Raw genomic sequence first — 17,405 nt, 5'->3', positions numbered from 1 at the left:
CACCAGAAATGGGCTTCACACACATTGTACCCTTTTACAATACATGTCATTAGGCTTTTTCATGGCTATATTGCTTAGATAATGAACATATACTTGACATGCTCACATCATTAAAATCGGCGAGTTATCTAAGTGGCTTGAGTTCACTGTTCGTTCTCGAAGATTCGAGATTGGCTAAATATTTTGCTTGGTTTGTTAACTCCTTGTGGCATTTGGGTAGCCTAGTGGTTAAAGCGTTGGCTCGCCACGCCGAAGACTCGGGTTCGATTCCCCACATGGGTACAATTTGTGAAGCTTATTTCCGTTTTCCCCCGCCGTGCTACTGAGGGAATTTTAGCAATACTACAAGTGGCGTAAACCTAAACTCACTCACTCACCTTACGCACTAGTAGGCACCACAAAATAATAAACAATAAAGGCCGGCATCCGTTGGTTCCCTCCTCCCACATTGAGCGTACATACCGTAATGTAGATTAATCACTGTTAAACTTAGTGTCTTAACCCAATTCAGAATTTCATGATCGCTACGGAAATTACCGGACATGTAATCAACAGTGGAATTAAGCATGACTGACAAAAGCAGGGATCTGGCGGGATGATTGTGAAGGCGTAATGGAGATTAATGTCTGTACAGGTAATTTCAGGCGTGTAGAACAATATCCGGAGTGCTCAGCATGTGCGGTTAACAGGCACGGCACTTTGATATCATACTGTTTATTACCTTGTGTATGGTTGCCCTTCCTATTGCCTGACATTTTGACATTTTGCTACCCCCAGTTGGGCAACCATAGCTGGTGAGTGAGTGAGTGAGTGCGTGTGTGGTGTGTGGGTCCGTGAGTGAGGTCACATCGGCAGTATTTCAGCCATATCGTGACGAGAGAAAATACGACAATTAATAGATATATTCAAATGGTATAAAATCTTGTCGACAAAGGTCAAAGTAACAACTAGATTATCATATATTATTTAAAACTAGTTTAACAGCATGTAAAATAGTAAACTCTTAATTAACAACATAATATTAAAATAGGGTTTGAGGTCGCTAGCAGCCAAAGCAACCATACTAGGAATCGTGTGTACGTCTGCTTCCTGCACGGTTTCACAGCTGAGTGTCAACCATCCCGTCAGCTGATTGCGACTGTACACAAGGTTAGCTATTTATCTAAAATCTACATATATACTGATGTAAAACCTGTGATATTAATAATTTACAGTACTTACAGTACAACACCCATCAAGAGCCACTAACAATCTCCGATAATAATCATATGCTAACGTTTTCCAAAATATTTAGCTATTTACATCAAAATTTATGGAATAGATGTATTTCGTGTGTTCGAGAACATCCCAAAGATGCCCTACTCTACTCGGGAATGTCAGGGCACAATGACATCCTGAGGACCATGTGGTATTGGCATCTTGCTTTTGAAATATTTTGCCGATAGTCCTAGGCAATGGAACAAACATAATTTCGTCATCATTGTCAGTTAAATGTCCATTTACAAGAACAAAATTAGTACGATTTTCAAGTGTGTTACCAATCCAAAACAAGAGTCTACCTTCGCCACACCGAGCAACGTCAAGAATCGTTGCCCTGGCGCATCACTCTCCGTTTCGTCGCAGACAACGTGTTCTGGCATCTGTGAATCCAAGGCAAAATCGTAATTCGCCTGGGTAGCCTAGCCTGGTTAAAGCGTTTGCTCGTCACTCAGGGGACCCGAGTCCCTACATGGGTACAATGTGTGAAACCTATTTCTGGTGTCCCCATTGTAATATTGCTGGATTATTGTTAAAAGCGGCGTAAAACCATACTCACTGACTTGATTCGTCTGTAAACAATGTTCATTCCAAACCTCTCCCACAAGTAATAAGCAGTTAGGGCCCCTCCCTTCACTTTACGCTTTGCTTCCTTTCCAGCTACAGTAAGCAGTTTTTATAACGTTTATGGTGGATGCTGACATTCGCCTTACTGCTTTTGTAAAAAGAGCAGATTTGAATAAGGAGCAATTGTTGGAAGGAGACAATCATGTTCAGGTTATACTTATTATATCTTATAATACTCTGTCACGCCCACGTCTCATTGCAACCCCACATGCGTGACGGTACTCTTGTCTCACTTTTTCATGTGTCAAACATGCGGGCAACCTGTGATATTAACGTCCACACACACATGCGCACACACACACATCTCAGTTTTATTCGGATTCGTAGTTCGCCACTATGTCCACTGAAATATTGTAAAAGGCATTTTAAACGTGTGTTGCGCTCAAGTGCATTGTGTACCCTTCTGCTTTGGCTTTGGTAAATACTACGCCATGATACTGTAAATATGCATTTCAACGATAGCTACATTCAGATCATTTGTAACCTTTCTTTCTGTCAGTAGTGTAATAATAAATCTCACAATGTGATAGATCAACATATACTCAAAACATTTTCTTTACAGCATAACGAGAGCATTTGATAAATCCCACAGTTTCTAGCAACGGTACATCTCTTGTTGATCCGGTGCGCACTTCAGCGTGCAGACTCTTCTCTCACGGGAGGCAACTGTTCTTTGTCTAACAACTGTTAGGCATACACGTGGCGAAGCCAGTGTCCAAATGTGCGAAACAAGACGAGAATAGTGCGCATGTGTCAGATGTACGCGACGCATTAGGAACCAAAGATGGAACCGTGGCGTCATGAGCAACGATCAATGATGACGGTGTAGTTGAGTGAGAAGCTGCAGGCTCCCTACAACGTGGGCTGTTGGCATCAGGTTCCAATAAAGGATCACTGCTGGGAAGTTTTCTTGCAGCCAGTGCAAAGTACATGTGATGGATTTCAGGATAACGCGCAGGTCCATTTGGACTTAAAAAGTTATCTGGTGAGTGTTATTTGCTGTGGTATTATTTTCTTTAAACATTTGGAAGCGTGTTAAATACATTCTTTATCTTCGTCCAAATTCCCCATTGCGGGAATCATTATGATTATCTATTGTGGGTGTAATTGGTAGTCTTTTTTTGACGTCATATCTTTCAGTCAGTTTTGTGGGTGGTACATAACTGGTTGATTCACACACTGATTCACTTGTTCACAGTTTTAAGTCAATTCTTTATAGTTTATATCTTGTGTTTCAATTTTCAGTTATAAACACACAATCCATCGATGTTTTGCAAAAGTTTCGCAAATCTGTGGCTAAACAACAATACAGACATTTGCTCGGTAAATAATAAAATATTTTAATAACTGGCCACACATTTTACTGTTTTTGAGAACGTTGTTTCACGATGTTTAACAACATTAAAGTTGTCGGGCTATACATAATCACACCTGTGGCACCAATATGGATGGATAATAATGTGAACAATGTGCCACGCCCTGAGTGTGGAATTGGTTCATTCAGCATTGAACTTACAGCTACCAGGTACCATATTACAAACAGGAACTATTCGGGATTGTTTTGCTTAACCTAAAGTAAGATCTAGACCTATAATATTAACAATAACTGATGTAATTTAAAAAACCCCCGATATGTTAGAGGAGGTTACAATGCTGTTCGATAAACCGATCCTAATTTCCAACGCCACACTTTTGGGTTGTCATTAGCTACCACCCTTGTGTTTCTAATGACCATTTCTCATCGCTAAAAGCACCGCATATGCACGCTTACCAGAGCGACAGTACTCAACTGACGAGTAACCCTCGAGTTTTCAATCATATTGAGAGATAATACAAATGCATCTACACGACATATCTGTACAACATGCATACTTTAAACGTGAGTTATTGGCATGTGCGTTGTGTATGAGTGTGTGAAAAGGTATTCGTTGTGATGATGATCGCTGGAATGTCTCGTTGCTTGCATGGTAGCACCAAATTGGTAAACGGCCTGCGGACTTTCCTCCCAAACCATCATGGAAGACCGTGATACGATGACGATTCCTGAATTGGCAGGGCACGTCATCTGACTTAAGTCGATGTTGAGTGATAGCGTCAGGGCGTGATTTATAGACTTAGACCGTCCCGATCAGGGCAATTACACGATAGTCTTCATATATACGAAAGCTAAAACGACATGTATTATCTAGCTTATCACAGCCGAAGCAGCCCAGAGTCTTATTGATCCTGAACATAATTACCGGGACTGATGGTCACTGTACCGTACAGGGATTTCAGTGTTGCTTAAGGTTGTATATTGCCTGAAGCGTTGTCTGATGAACGACACAAGACCAGGTGAATGAGGGGCTGAGGGAGGCACATTGGCAACCAGTTTGACTACTGAAGAGTCTATTTTAGAAATATATTTAAATGTCGAAAAATGACATTTAGAGAACTCGGCCATCACAAATCTGCATTTATAGCTAGAAATGCATCCTTTACAATACATAACAATAAATAATTTACAGAGGGGCTATTGCTTGTCAGCAAACAAATTTAGATCACCAAAGGACCTCTGACGCCTGTATGGTATCAAAGGGAGGCGTACGTTTTCTTTGCTTACGTTAGTAGAGAGTTTCTCGAGGTCAATGTTATGTTTACTGAAGTGTAAAAACTGGCATACCCAAAGGACTACGCATGACTGTAGTGTGACAATACCCTATAAGAGCCAGCCGAACCAGGTACCACTGCGCGTTACAGGCAAAATAACGGGGACGATTATAAGAACTGATCACTGAAACTCAGTGATGAAACCAGATATTTGCAAGAGATTCAACGGCAGCACTCACCATTCTCAGATTGCCTGAACTGGTACTAGTTGTCTGACACTGCACAGGGTTGATACATATCATCAATTCTATTGTCCGTCATAATCGGGTCAGTCGCCATATTTTGTAGAACAAGCAGTTGTCACTAAGGTGGCATAATCCCCGCCGCAAATTATCAAGGTCGTAGTAATATATTCAAGACTCACTTTGACATTGACATGAATGTCATTGGTGTATGAAATATGCAAAAAAATAGTAATAAAGAAATTGCTTATCAAAAAACATTCCAGAGAAGTCTTGAAAGTCTATGAAGAAAATCCAGTGAACCGTTCTTGAGATATCTTGCTGACAATCTTACCATGCTGGAATCTTCAAAGTGTCGCCGTAACCTTGAAAATTACGTGAAGGTCCCCAAAATCGACTGGGCCCTACGCCTTCCCTAGATGAAGCTTGGTGTCATATATGAAGAAAATCACGTGAATGGTTCTTGAGCTATCTCGCTGACAAGCTTAACATGTAGGTTAACAAGCTGAAATCTTCAAAGTGTCGCCGTGACCTTGACAATTACGTGAAGATCACCACAATCAACTGGGCCCTGTGCATACCCTAGATGAAGCTCGGTGTCAAATATGAAGAACATCCAGAGAATTGTTCTTGAGATATCTCGCTGACAAGCTTAACATGCAGGTTAACATGCTGAAATCTTCAAAGTGTCTCTATGACCTTGAAAATTAAGTAAAGGTCACCAAAATCGACCGGGCCATGCGCCTTCCCGAGATGAAGCCTGGTGTCAAATATGAAGACAATCCAGTTAATGGTTCTTGGGGTATCTCGCTGACAAGAGTAAAACGTTAAAGTCCTCTTATGACCTTGAAATGAAGGTCAAGCTCACCAATCGGGGCCTTTGACCGGGCCCTTTCGCATGCTGTGATGAACCTAGGTACCAAGTATGAAAAGATTCTAGTCAACGATTCTTAAGATATTCCAATTCGTACGTACTTAATACTATATCCCCCGCTTCGCGCTAAACGCGCGGTTCTAGCTAATCAAAACAGGAGTGATTTTAGCGGACAAGATCAAAACACCGCCCTGTACGTCCACATAAATGAAACAGCTTGTCATGAACGTTGTGTCATGACCTAACCAACATGTGTGGTTGCTGGATTAATCAGGTTCAGGTTATCAAGGTTCCACTATATAATCTGTGGTAATCTCAGATGGAGTGACATGCTCTGGCAAACAGCTATATCAATACATATGTCTGAAACGACAACGTATGCAGAGGTCGCTTTCAGAAATGATTATGGACTATGGGTTATTTATGAAATCAAGAAAACCTAATACAAACCATGATAGAACTTATCACATGTTTCTTCATTTCAAGTTTGAATATCTCAAATCAGGAAACAATTTGTCCGTTTGTTCGTGAAGCGTATTGATAATATACTCATGGAAACGAATAAGGAACACATGAAAGCACAAGATTAGTGTTCCTTTATTCTTTTTCAGGGTTCTTCACAAGGTATGTATTGCACTGTGAGTGAAATTCCGGAAATAAATAAAGGAACACTTGTACTTGCATGTGCTCCCTTATTCGTTTCTATGAGTATATTTGAACACGGGCAAGTTCTTCATACATCGATTTCATAGATCAAGAATAAAAGTAAAAATGTATGGTACTAAGCTCTTCCTGAGTCGCCGAAGTTTCTTAATTTAGACTTTTTTCGAGAAAAAATGGTTTAATTTGCTGTTGTTTATTCATATGTAATTGAACATTGCAGAAGTAAAACACGTGGGGGTTCAATTTGTCAGTCATTTTCCGCATCGGGCCCTCACTCGCTATTATCATAGGATTATTATTTATTTATTATTATAAAGTGCACATACATGTATCCACGCAACTCGTACATGCTCAAGGCGCTGGTATTTTTCCCCTCGATCATTGGATGTCAATCCAAACGGCACATCGTATTATCAATCTCAACTCCCTCGGGAGCATACAACTCTTGCAGCCACTAAGCGCACCGAGTTATTGTGGCTTTCTCATCCTAACGAGGTACCCATTCACAGCTGGGTGGACTGGGACACATAGTCACAGTACTTCAAGTTCACTGCACGTTGCTGTACCCGCAACTAGGTGTTTGCACGTATTCATGTGGCCACCATCTGGTCATATATCAACATATCCGTGGGTTCTTTGAAGTGCACAGGGTTGTGTACTGTACACTAGAGGTTGTGACAACACTGAAAGAGTCTGCACACAAAGTTGACTCCAAGGTTTTTACACCCGGTCACAGGTGGGCTCGATCCCGACACCTCAACCTCGCTGGACCACTCGCCTGGCGCCTTAGACAACTCGCCCACCATGCTCCTATATGCCAGTGAGTGCATATCATTCGATAAATGTGTGTCAGTCTGATGGCAGTGGGATATATCCTGTTATGATCAACTGATACCTCTGTCTATGGCACACATACCCTGACGAACTCTTAGTGCAGAATTGATATATTGTGCCGAGAACTGTGTGAAGCAGATTTAAAGATTCATACATAATGGGTGTGCTGCGGGCCGATAGATTAAATTGTTGGCAAACAATAGGTTGCAAGGAGAAATCTGGGACCAAAACTGTTTTTAAATTGATTATGGAACTTGAAACAGCCTGTTAACGTATTTTCAGGTTGATTTCTTCAGTTTATGAGGATGGTCGTGTTGCATCATATGGTCCATAAACTTTAAGAACAAGCGTTTTATGAGCATGGTGAACAGGCTAATCACGATTCAGAAAATTAAAAAAAAATAACGCAATCACGCCAAGCTGACCTCATTATTTAATACCACGATGACAACACGACCATTAGGAGTATTGATAGTTTGAAAACTGCGTCATTCAATGACAAATCGGCTTATTTCACAGCTCACTGATGCTAAAGAAAAGACATTTTCAGTTTATTTTTTGTGTGCAGGTGATTTTTATAGCCTTTTAATAATCTATAATAGTACATAGAGTGTAATGTTGATCTCTACAGTTATCTCGCGAAAACCTCGCGAGTTAAGAAGATTCCACTCAATGAATATGCAGTAGGTGTGATGTGTACGATAGTTTCGTATATTTTCCTATGTCCATTTGATAGCGTTCACAGTTAATCCTCTAAAAATTAGATACCAATTTCTTGAGAAAATGTGTGGCCATCCATCCACTGGTAGCAACCAGCGTGTGTTGTAGTGCCATGGCAGTCTTCCACTGGTAGCAACCAGCGTGTGTTGTAGTGCCATGGCAGTCTTCCACTGGTAGCAACCAGCGTGTGTTGTAGTGCCATGACAGTCTTCCACTGGTAGCAACCACCATGCATTCTCTTAGTTCCAGGGATCATGTCATACAATGCACAAATCTAGGGTATAGCCTGCGGAGGATGGTTCGAGCTGGAAAACATGCATAGAGAAGTGACAGTTAATCATTTCGTGGACGTTATGCTTCAACTTCATTTCAAACCATTTCGGATTATGACTTGCTGTCAAGAACAGATCTGGCCTGTCTCACCCCCTTCAAGTCTCTTGAAGCAGTCTCAGCAGTAAGCCGTCAGGTAGAAGGTCAGCGCAGAATTTACACTTCCCTTTGGACTCTGTCTGAAAGGATGTGGCTGCCTTTGCAATTATCCGAGAAACTGAGCGATTGGTTTGCGACAATTTGTCACTTCCAACAATTAACACAAGTTAATGTTTCTATACAATTTTATGTCGGTCTTAACAGTATTATTATTTTATCATAGGATATTTATATAGCGCACATATCCAAGCAAATAGTACATGCTCAAGGTGCTGGTAGTTTCCCCCCTCGATCACTGGATGTCAATCTCAACGGCACATCGTATTATCAATGTCGTGACAACCTAACCAATGACAGCGAGTCCCAAACTTGCCTGAAATCATTTTTGTTTTGACACAGTCACCATGCCACGACTTGCGAGAGATCAGATGAACCAAGTCTTGGGACAATTGCAAGTTGGCCAGACTGCACGGAGGGTAACCATTCATTTTAATGTTCATGTTAGGACAATCTCTACCGACTGCAGGAGTGGTATCAGATCACTAACAGCATCCAAGACCGTCCACGCAGTGGGAGACCTTCAGTAACATACCAACGCCAAGACCGACAGTGAGTGAGGGAGTTTAAATGTAACGTCACATCGGCAATATTTCAGCCATATCGTGACGAGAACAATTAATTTTATCCATAGTAAGCAATGGTAAACTATAAAAACCTGTCAACGAAGGACAGTAAAATAACTAGATTATCACAGATTCGAATTTAAAACTAGCAATCAAATCTAAAACAGTCTAACTATAGATGACAATACAAGGTAAAAACAGGCTATATATTGCCAACAACTGAAGGTAGATCACCATACTAGGGACCATGGGACTTACAGTACATTTGCTTCCTGCATTGACCGTAGCTGGATTTACACCATCCCCTCAGCTATTAGCAATGTTAGATAATCTAGCCATAAATTAAACGAACATATATTCTACGATTTAAATAGTAGTAGGTTTAAATTTACTATGAGTGTTTTGGGACTTACGTACCGTACCCTCTCAGGAGAACAATAAGTTTACGCTACTTCAACCCCCTTCGAGGGCACTGGCACTAACAATCTAAGTTATTAATCAAATCTACCAATAATTAAAATGCATATATGTACAGAACATATTATTCAAAATTCATTCATTAAATCAATTTCTTTTAAAAAGCCAATAATTAAATGAAAATTAACAGTGTTAAAAAGATCCTTAACTGTTTTCACATTGAAGTATTTATCCCTTATGGTGGAGAATTCAACACAGTCAAGCAGGACATGCTTGACCGTGGTTCTCTCATCACAAGGGATACAAAACGGAGGATCCTCACCTTTCAATAGGTATGCATGAGTGTATCAAGTGTGGCCAATACTACATCGTCGCATGATGACCTCTTCAAATCTGGACTGACAACCCAAGTAAGTGTAACCGATATAGGGTTTTATTTCATGTAATTTATTGATACCTACTTGGGTGTCCCGCTTCTTCTGCATCAGATCACGGATGTAAGTTCTAATGCTAGCTTTGTAATCAGAGTATGGGATCAGAAGTGGTGTCACAGATTTGTTGAGTGCTGCCTTAGCAGCAAGATCAGCCACTGTGTTCCCAGAAATTCCAACGTGGCTGGGTAACCAACAAAAGACGATGTGGCATTGGCCAGTAGCAAGCTCATTGTGCAATTCAATAATTTCTAATAAAAGTGGATGTTTCCAAGAAATATTTTTAATAGCCTGAAGGCAAGAAAGTGAGTCAGAAAAGATGATATATTGTTGATATTTAGGGTGTTTTTTAATATATTTTAAGGCTGTTAATATGGCGTTTGCTTCTGCTGTAAAAATAGTGCTGCTATCTGGTAATCGAGAAGAGATTGTTCTGGATCCAATGACAGTGGCACTAGCCACCGCGCCGCCATCCTTGGACCCATCTGTAAATAAGGATTTATATGTATTATATTTACTTTTTAATTGATTATATTCTTGTTTATATTGTAATTCATTAGTTTCTGCTTTTTAAATGCCGTTAATGCTAGGTAAACTTGTGGCCTAACCAACTGCCAAGGAGGAGAAGAAAGAAGACGGGAAGGAGCTATATTTTCCAGCAGCAGAAAAGAATGGTTTAATTCTTAAACCAAGAGGTGGAACAAGAGAAGGCTTTTTGTTATAGAAATCCTCATAAAGAGGATTAAAGACACAGTTGAATGCAGGGTTAGACTCGTTAGAGTAAAGTATTGTTATTGTTGATCCCCTCCCCACTTAGAATTTGAAACAACTTTCAACAAGTCAAGTGCCTTCATGCATTTAGTTTTAAGGGATTTAATATGCGGCAGAAACGTTAAATGAAAATCAAACATTAAACCCAAGAACTTGGCCTCCTTTACAACTTTGATGGGAGTGCCATTGAGAAACAGTTCCGGGTCTTTATGCGGTTTATATTTTCTACAAAAATGTATACAATTAGTTTTTGATTTAGAAAATTTAAAGCCGTTATCAAGACACCATTTATTTATTTTATTTAAACACAGCTGCATTTGCCGTTCAATAGTATGCATATTATTACCGCGACAAAAATATTAAAATCATCCACAAAAAGTGATCCATCAATTGAATCATTTAAAACCTTGGATAAACTGTTAATCTTGATACTAAATAAAGTGACAGACAAAATACTGCCTTGTGGGACACCCTGATCCTGATTGTAATGATCAGACAGGGTAGAACCCACGCGGACTTGAAATTGTCTGTTACTTAAAAAGTTAGTTATGAATTGATCGACAGTACTTCTGTTTTTACGGAAACCACATTGTATATCTGTTATAAGGTTATTTGTTTCCAAGTACCAAACAAGTCGATTATTTATCATTCGTTCCATGGTTTTGCAAACACAGCTAGTTAGTGAAATCGGTCGATCCGCATGATCCGTATGATCACGTCCAGGTTTAGGGATTGGTACTACTATAGCGTCACGCCATGAGGAAGGAAAGTTACCTGATGTCCAAATATCATCAAAAAGGTGTAAGAGGGTCTCTAAACATGATTCCGGTAAGTGCTTCAGAAGCTGATAATGTATGTTATCAGCCTCTGTATCAGTATCGTGAGCCTGGTCAAGAGCAGTATGAAGCTCATGAATAGAAAATAGTTCATTGTAATCTTCCCCATTATCTGAAATGAAATTAATAGTTTTCTTTTCCTGTTGTTTTTTTATAATTTTGGAATTGAGGTAAATAATTCGATGAGGAAGAGTGTTTGGCCAATGTTTCTCCAAGTTTATATGCAATATCAGATTTACTAGTTCATAATTCGTCTCCATCTTTAAGATGCTTAATGCTAGATTTAGAACCCTTACTTTTTATTTTCTGGATCATATTCCATACTTTTGGTATCGGCGTTCTTGAATTTATTTTTGATACATAATTTCGCCACGATTGACGTTTATTTTGCTTGAAGGTACGCCGTGCCTTAGCATTTATAATTTTAAATGTATTCAATTTATGGACCATAGGATGGCGACGGAAATAATTCTCAGCTTTCTTCCGTGCCTTCCTAGCCTGTTTGCACTCATTGTTGAACTATGGTTTTCGTATGTGTGGAATTGCAGAGGATTTGGGGATACACTCATCAGCAATGTTAATTAGTTCATCAGAGAAATCCTTCATAGGATCAGTACATTCTATAAAGAGTTCAGGTTTAAGTCTGCTACAACACAGAGCTTGATACAAAGGCCAGTTAGCCTTTTTAAAGTTCAATCTTGAATATGGGGTAATATCAGATGGGTTTACAGGTTTTAGTATAGTAGGAAAATGGTCACTTCAACAGAGGTCATCATGGACTGACCATTCAAATTCATTTAGTAATTCTGAATTCGTCATTGATAAGTCGAGAGCAGAATAGGTTCCTGTACCAGGGTGTAAATATGTGTTGGAACCATCATTATAAATACATAAATCATTGTCTGAACAAAACTCCTCCAGTAGTTTACCTTTAGCGTTTGTATTTACACTACCCCAGAGTGGGTTGTGCCCATTTAAATCTCCCATAATAATACAGGGCTTCGGGAGTTGGTCATATAGAGCTTGAAGATCAGTTTTGTGAAACGTTGAAGAGGGAGAGATATATACAGAACACAATATAAACGCAACATGTAAAGTAATTCGCACTGCAACAGCCTTCAGATTAGTAGTTAGTGAAACTGGGCTATGGATAACGTTCTGTTTGACTAAGATGGAAGATCCTCCCGTGGCCCTGTCACGAGGAGGTGAAAAACAATGATATGCATTGAAAGAACGCAGGACAAAATCATCTGTCTGTTTTAAATAAGTCTCCTGCAGACAGAACGCTGATGGTGTTAAATCCTGGACTAAAAGCTGCAATTCATTGAAATTAGTCCTTAGTCCTCTGCAATTCCACTGTAGGATATTATTCTGATAACCTATCTTTTAGGGGGATTTATTGGGGATCTACCCCGCACTTGTTTGGTGGGCGACTAGCTGTGTCCCCTACTACGGACGTTTTCAGACATGTCCATATCCTCAAGAGATCCATATTTGTTGAATAATTGAATTTGATTTTCTGACCCCTTTGGGGCTCTGCCACTGAGTTTTTTTGAAACATCTGGCTTTTTAATTTTGGTTTTAACGAGACCTTGCTGAGACTTTGTGGACGACTGAGAAGATGGTTCATGATCAGGGGATGTTTCTGATTGGATTCGAGATGTACCGGGAAGTGAGTTTACAGTTTGTGTAGATGTAGCAGGCGAGACAGGTTTAGGAGATTCTGTTTTGACCCAGGTTAAGTTTGTCTGACAACTAGCAGATACTTTAGTTACTCTAGATGTTGCCTCAGCCGTTGTTCTGGCAATGGAAGCATAACTATCTGTCTGTTCTGTCTGTTCTAGTTTCTTGGCATCTGCAAAACTAATGTTTTGCGTGAATTTTATTTGATTGATTGCCATTTGCTGCTTCCATACGGGACAGTCCTTAAAGTAAGTTGGGTGATTCCCCGCGCAATTGATGCACTTTTTGACATTACTGTTACAATATTCTGTTGTGTGTGTCTTTTCACCACAGTGAGCACACACAACAGACAATGTACAAGTATTTACGCCGTGGCCAAACTTCTGACATTTAAAGCACCTGAGAGGGTTTGGAATGTAAGTCTCCACATTGAGGTTACAATAACCTGCCTTGAGAGATTTATGGAGCAATGGGTAAAGAAAAAGAAAACAGATAGGTATTGGTTTTGATGGTTGTATCGTTTTTACGTGTAGAAAAACGTTTAACATAGAGTACACCCTGATCCTTCATTTCGGAAACGATATCTAGTTCCGACATGTCAGCCAGCAATCGCTCACGATCTCTAACGATTCCCTTGCTCGTGTTAAGGGTCTTGTGAGCCGTGACGGTGACGGGAATGCCGACAAAGGTTTCAGTGTTCAATAGGTTGTTTGATTGCTGTCTCTTGCCACACTCAATTAACAGCGCACCAGAACGTAATCTTTTAACGTTCTTCACCTCACCAGCAATGCCTTGGATACCTTTAAACACTGCAAAAGGATTTAATTTTAATGGTGTATCATCTTTGGTCTGAATTACAACAAAACGTGGCCAGTAATCAGTTGGTTTGGGCAGTCTGAGTTCGTTGTCAACAGGGTCATTGTCAAGAGGGCGTTTGGTTTTCTTGGTTGGAGTTTCATTTTGTTAGATTTCCCACCCACCACGGAGTATCACAAGGACAATGCTAAAAACAAGTGGATTTCCAACTTGCAGCACCAAGGATACCCGGATGATATACTCCAGCAGACGAATTAAAAGATTAATAATTCCGACAGATTGGCCCATGAGCCACCGCCTTCTGGGCATAAGACTCTAGGCAATTTAAATAGTACATATTTCAAAAGCAACTGATGTTCTATAAACGAAAATGAGTCAAGACCTAAAGTCAAAAATGTATTACATAATATAATTTTTGTGCAGATACAATTTAATGCACAGGGCTCGACATGACCAGCCGATTGGTAGAACCGGGCCCATTCTACCACCCGTCTAGGTGAAGTTTGGGCCGAAGTGGTGTGTTGGGCAAAGGAACACTGTTCCTGGAACCAGTGCCCTCAACCACCAGACTCCCTTCCTCCACCGACACAGGGGCGCAACCCACGGCCAACAGGTTGGTGGACCAAATATACCCCCGGGTCCACAACGGGGGGTGGAAGAGCGCTAAGCGTTACCCAGCACCCACCACGAGGAGGTGGCTCTTCACGGGTGCCCAAGACCGACAGATTGTGCGCAGCCATCTGCTAGATCAGTTTCCCAGAGCGACGGAAACAACTCGCCAGACCACTGGGACTCACAGACCCATCAGTGCCGATACAGTGCGTTGACGTTTTCGCGGAAGAAACCCCTGCTTTCACAAGCCATATCATAGTCCTGTCCTCACCGCTCATTATCGCCAAAACCGACTGCAATGGGCAACTCAGCATTGCAATTGGCGCAATCGACGATGGAGAACTGTGCTTTCTCTCATGAAAGCTGATATTGTGTTTCGACAGTCGATGGCAGAGTGAGAGTGTGATGAAGGCGTGGGGAACTGGTTTCCAATGAGCGCCTTGTTGAAAGAGATTCGTGGGGTGGTCCAAGCGTCATGGTGTGGAGTGCAATCGGTCTGAACCAGTTAGTTGACACCGTGGTGTTCCAGAAGTTGGCCCAGGATGAGGAAATGACGTGACAGCTGCTTGCTATATTGACTAAGTCATAAGGCCCCACTTTGTACCACATTTTGTACGTTACAGAAATCACACCTTCCAGCAAGACAACGCTCGTGCCCACACTCCCAGAGGAACATTGTCCTTCCTAAGACAACATGGCATCTAAACCATACAATAGCCTGCACTCAGGCCGGATTTAAGTCCAATAGAGCAGCTTTTGGACGAGATTCAAAGAAAACTGAATGACGTCCAACCAAGGCCGACAACTGCGGCTGGACTCGATCAGGCATTTCGCAGAGCATGGACCCAAGTGCCTATGGCCTTCATCAACCGGCTACTTCATTCCATGTACAGACGATGCAACGCTTTCATCGGTGCCCATGTAGGCCACACACACTTTGGGGTATCTCAGTGGTAACATTTTTGGTGATTTTGTTTTTGTGTGAGCTCTAAATGTGATTCCCGAAAACGTTAAGGATGGCAACCTCTTGTTTATTGCATAGAGCGACGATTCGATGTATATTCTTACACCGTTATCAAGCGAAATACTAGTGTTTAACAATAAGCTTACACACTGGTTGATAATACCAATGAAAGGGCGTCAGTGATGCTGTTCCCAGTCCAATTTCAATAAATTCATTGTAAACATCAACCTGGAATCCATGCTTCAAGACGTTTCCTGATTGACTAAAGTTTTACGCGGCTTCTACCACTTATTCAGCAACAGCATGGCGAGGGACACCCGATATGTACTGCACACAGTGTACCTGTAAGGGTGGAATCAATCACAGGTCTTCAGCGTGAAGACCGAACCTTTTGAATACTGGGCTACCACGAAATATGTCAAGTGAAATTACCACAATATATTAATATGATCACAATTCAGAAATCGGTAGTTAATGTTCACGCTCACAGTTCTCAGCCCTGTTTTTACATTTATAAATCCGTATTCCATAGTAAATTCTTGCAGTGCACGTTTCACGAAAAGTGAGAGGAAACAGGAATCCATTTGTGAGAGGAATAGAATCCATTTGTGAGACTGCAGTTGTGGGTTAACTGTCTCACATATACTGGACTCATCAGGACTGGACTTTGTAACTGTAAAGACTGTATTTATCTGTTTAGATATTGTTCGTAGATTCGCTTGCTGGTTACGGAATTTCATCATTAGGTTTTCATTCTCAATCACCTACTGTCGTGCATTCAAGTGCAAGGACCAACCTGGGTGCTGTTGTTCAAAACAACCTTAGCGCTAAGGCTACCTTAAGTCAGTGTTAAAGTATGGGAGTTACGGTCACCTTAGCGCAAAGATCGATTTGTACAACGGCACCCTGATGCTCAATATTGTTGTGTATATCCGCGGGACTCACTTCTAGGTCGTGATGTGTAAGCTCGTTAAGTAGTATCTCAATGCACAAACTTTCCCAGAGAAGGGGAAATGTATTATTATAAAGTATAATGCGCCCCATGGTGTGTTCAGATAAATGACCTCATCTTCGGATTTATGAAGAAGTTATAATCTTAATTATGATGAATTACTTTCAGTGGTAAAGGGTGCTTGTAATGCGAAAGCTAAAATGACCAGCTGTGCTCTCGTAAAATATCACATTAATTACACGGAGAGTTTTATCTTGGTATAGATTAATAGGGCGCACAAGCTTTCATCGATTCGGTGATGGAAATTGCCCCCAAATATCTCCACATCATAAACGGGGTTGTCTTTGACCATCGTTTTAACTAAACAGAGATGCAAAACGTATCGGTCAATAAGCAACTAAGTCTTAAATGAGAACATTTCGCAAAGGTGAACATTTCGGTAGGATTAAGTGGAAAGTGGTTCTTTTTGAGGCGTTCAATCGTAAAACCATTGTCAGAAAGATCAGAACCCTTGTGCAAATTGTAACTACGGGAGACCTATCATCGTGTTGATTTTACAACCGCATTAGCAGCAAACAGCAAAATACATTCACGTTTGAGTACCTTCAAAGAAGAAAGAAGGGCGGACCCTGATCCTGACAATAGTGGAGTGGATTGCAAATCATTTGTGAAACTAAAACCTCTCTAAGATTCACACACTGCTGGTCAAGGTGGCCGCAACCCACTGGTGCAGATTGCTTTTCAAGCAGAAAAGATTTTGTGCAATGCTTGCCAGGCAGGTTCGTTCTTCAAGTTTAGAAAAATGCGGAAATCGGACTTCGGTAGATGTTCAGTGAGTTGAAAGCCAACGGTCGTGTCAACAGGTGCAGTGTTCTGGTGGAACAGCACACCTTCAGTGAGGTTCAGTGATGTATAGTTTTTGTTTAATGTTTAATGCCGCACTCAGCAATATGCCAGCTATATGCCGCGGTATGAAATAATCGAGTTTGGACCCGACAATCCAGTGATCAACAGCATGAACATTAATCTACGCAATTGGGATACGATGACATGGGTCAACCAAGT

General features: G+C 40.9%; 1 protein-coding gene across 1 annotated transcript in view; it reads left to right on the top strand.

Moving 5' to 3' along the window:
* Positions 1-2,470: 2,470 nt before the first annotated feature.
* The window catches only part of LOC124261797 (thyrotropin-releasing hormone receptor-like), a 37,507-nt gene continuing 22,572 nt past the window's right edge, over positions 2,471-17,405 (top strand). The window contains exon 1 of the mRNA XM_046696163.1: positions 2,471-2,869. The gene's annotated coding sequence lies outside the window, so the exon portion shown is untranslated. The remainder of the gene's footprint in view (positions 2,870-17,405) is intronic.

This window comes from Haliotis rubra, unplaced genomic scaffold (genome assembly GCF_003918875.1).
Source record: "Haliotis rubra isolate DU_JTF1 unplaced genomic scaffold, ASM391887v1 Scf81, whole genome shotgun sequence".
Classification (NCBI taxonomy): domain Eukaryota; kingdom Metazoa; phylum Mollusca; class Gastropoda; order Lepetellida; family Haliotidae; genus Haliotis; species Haliotis rubra.
This window is presented reverse-complemented; position numbering and strand designations above follow the sequence as displayed.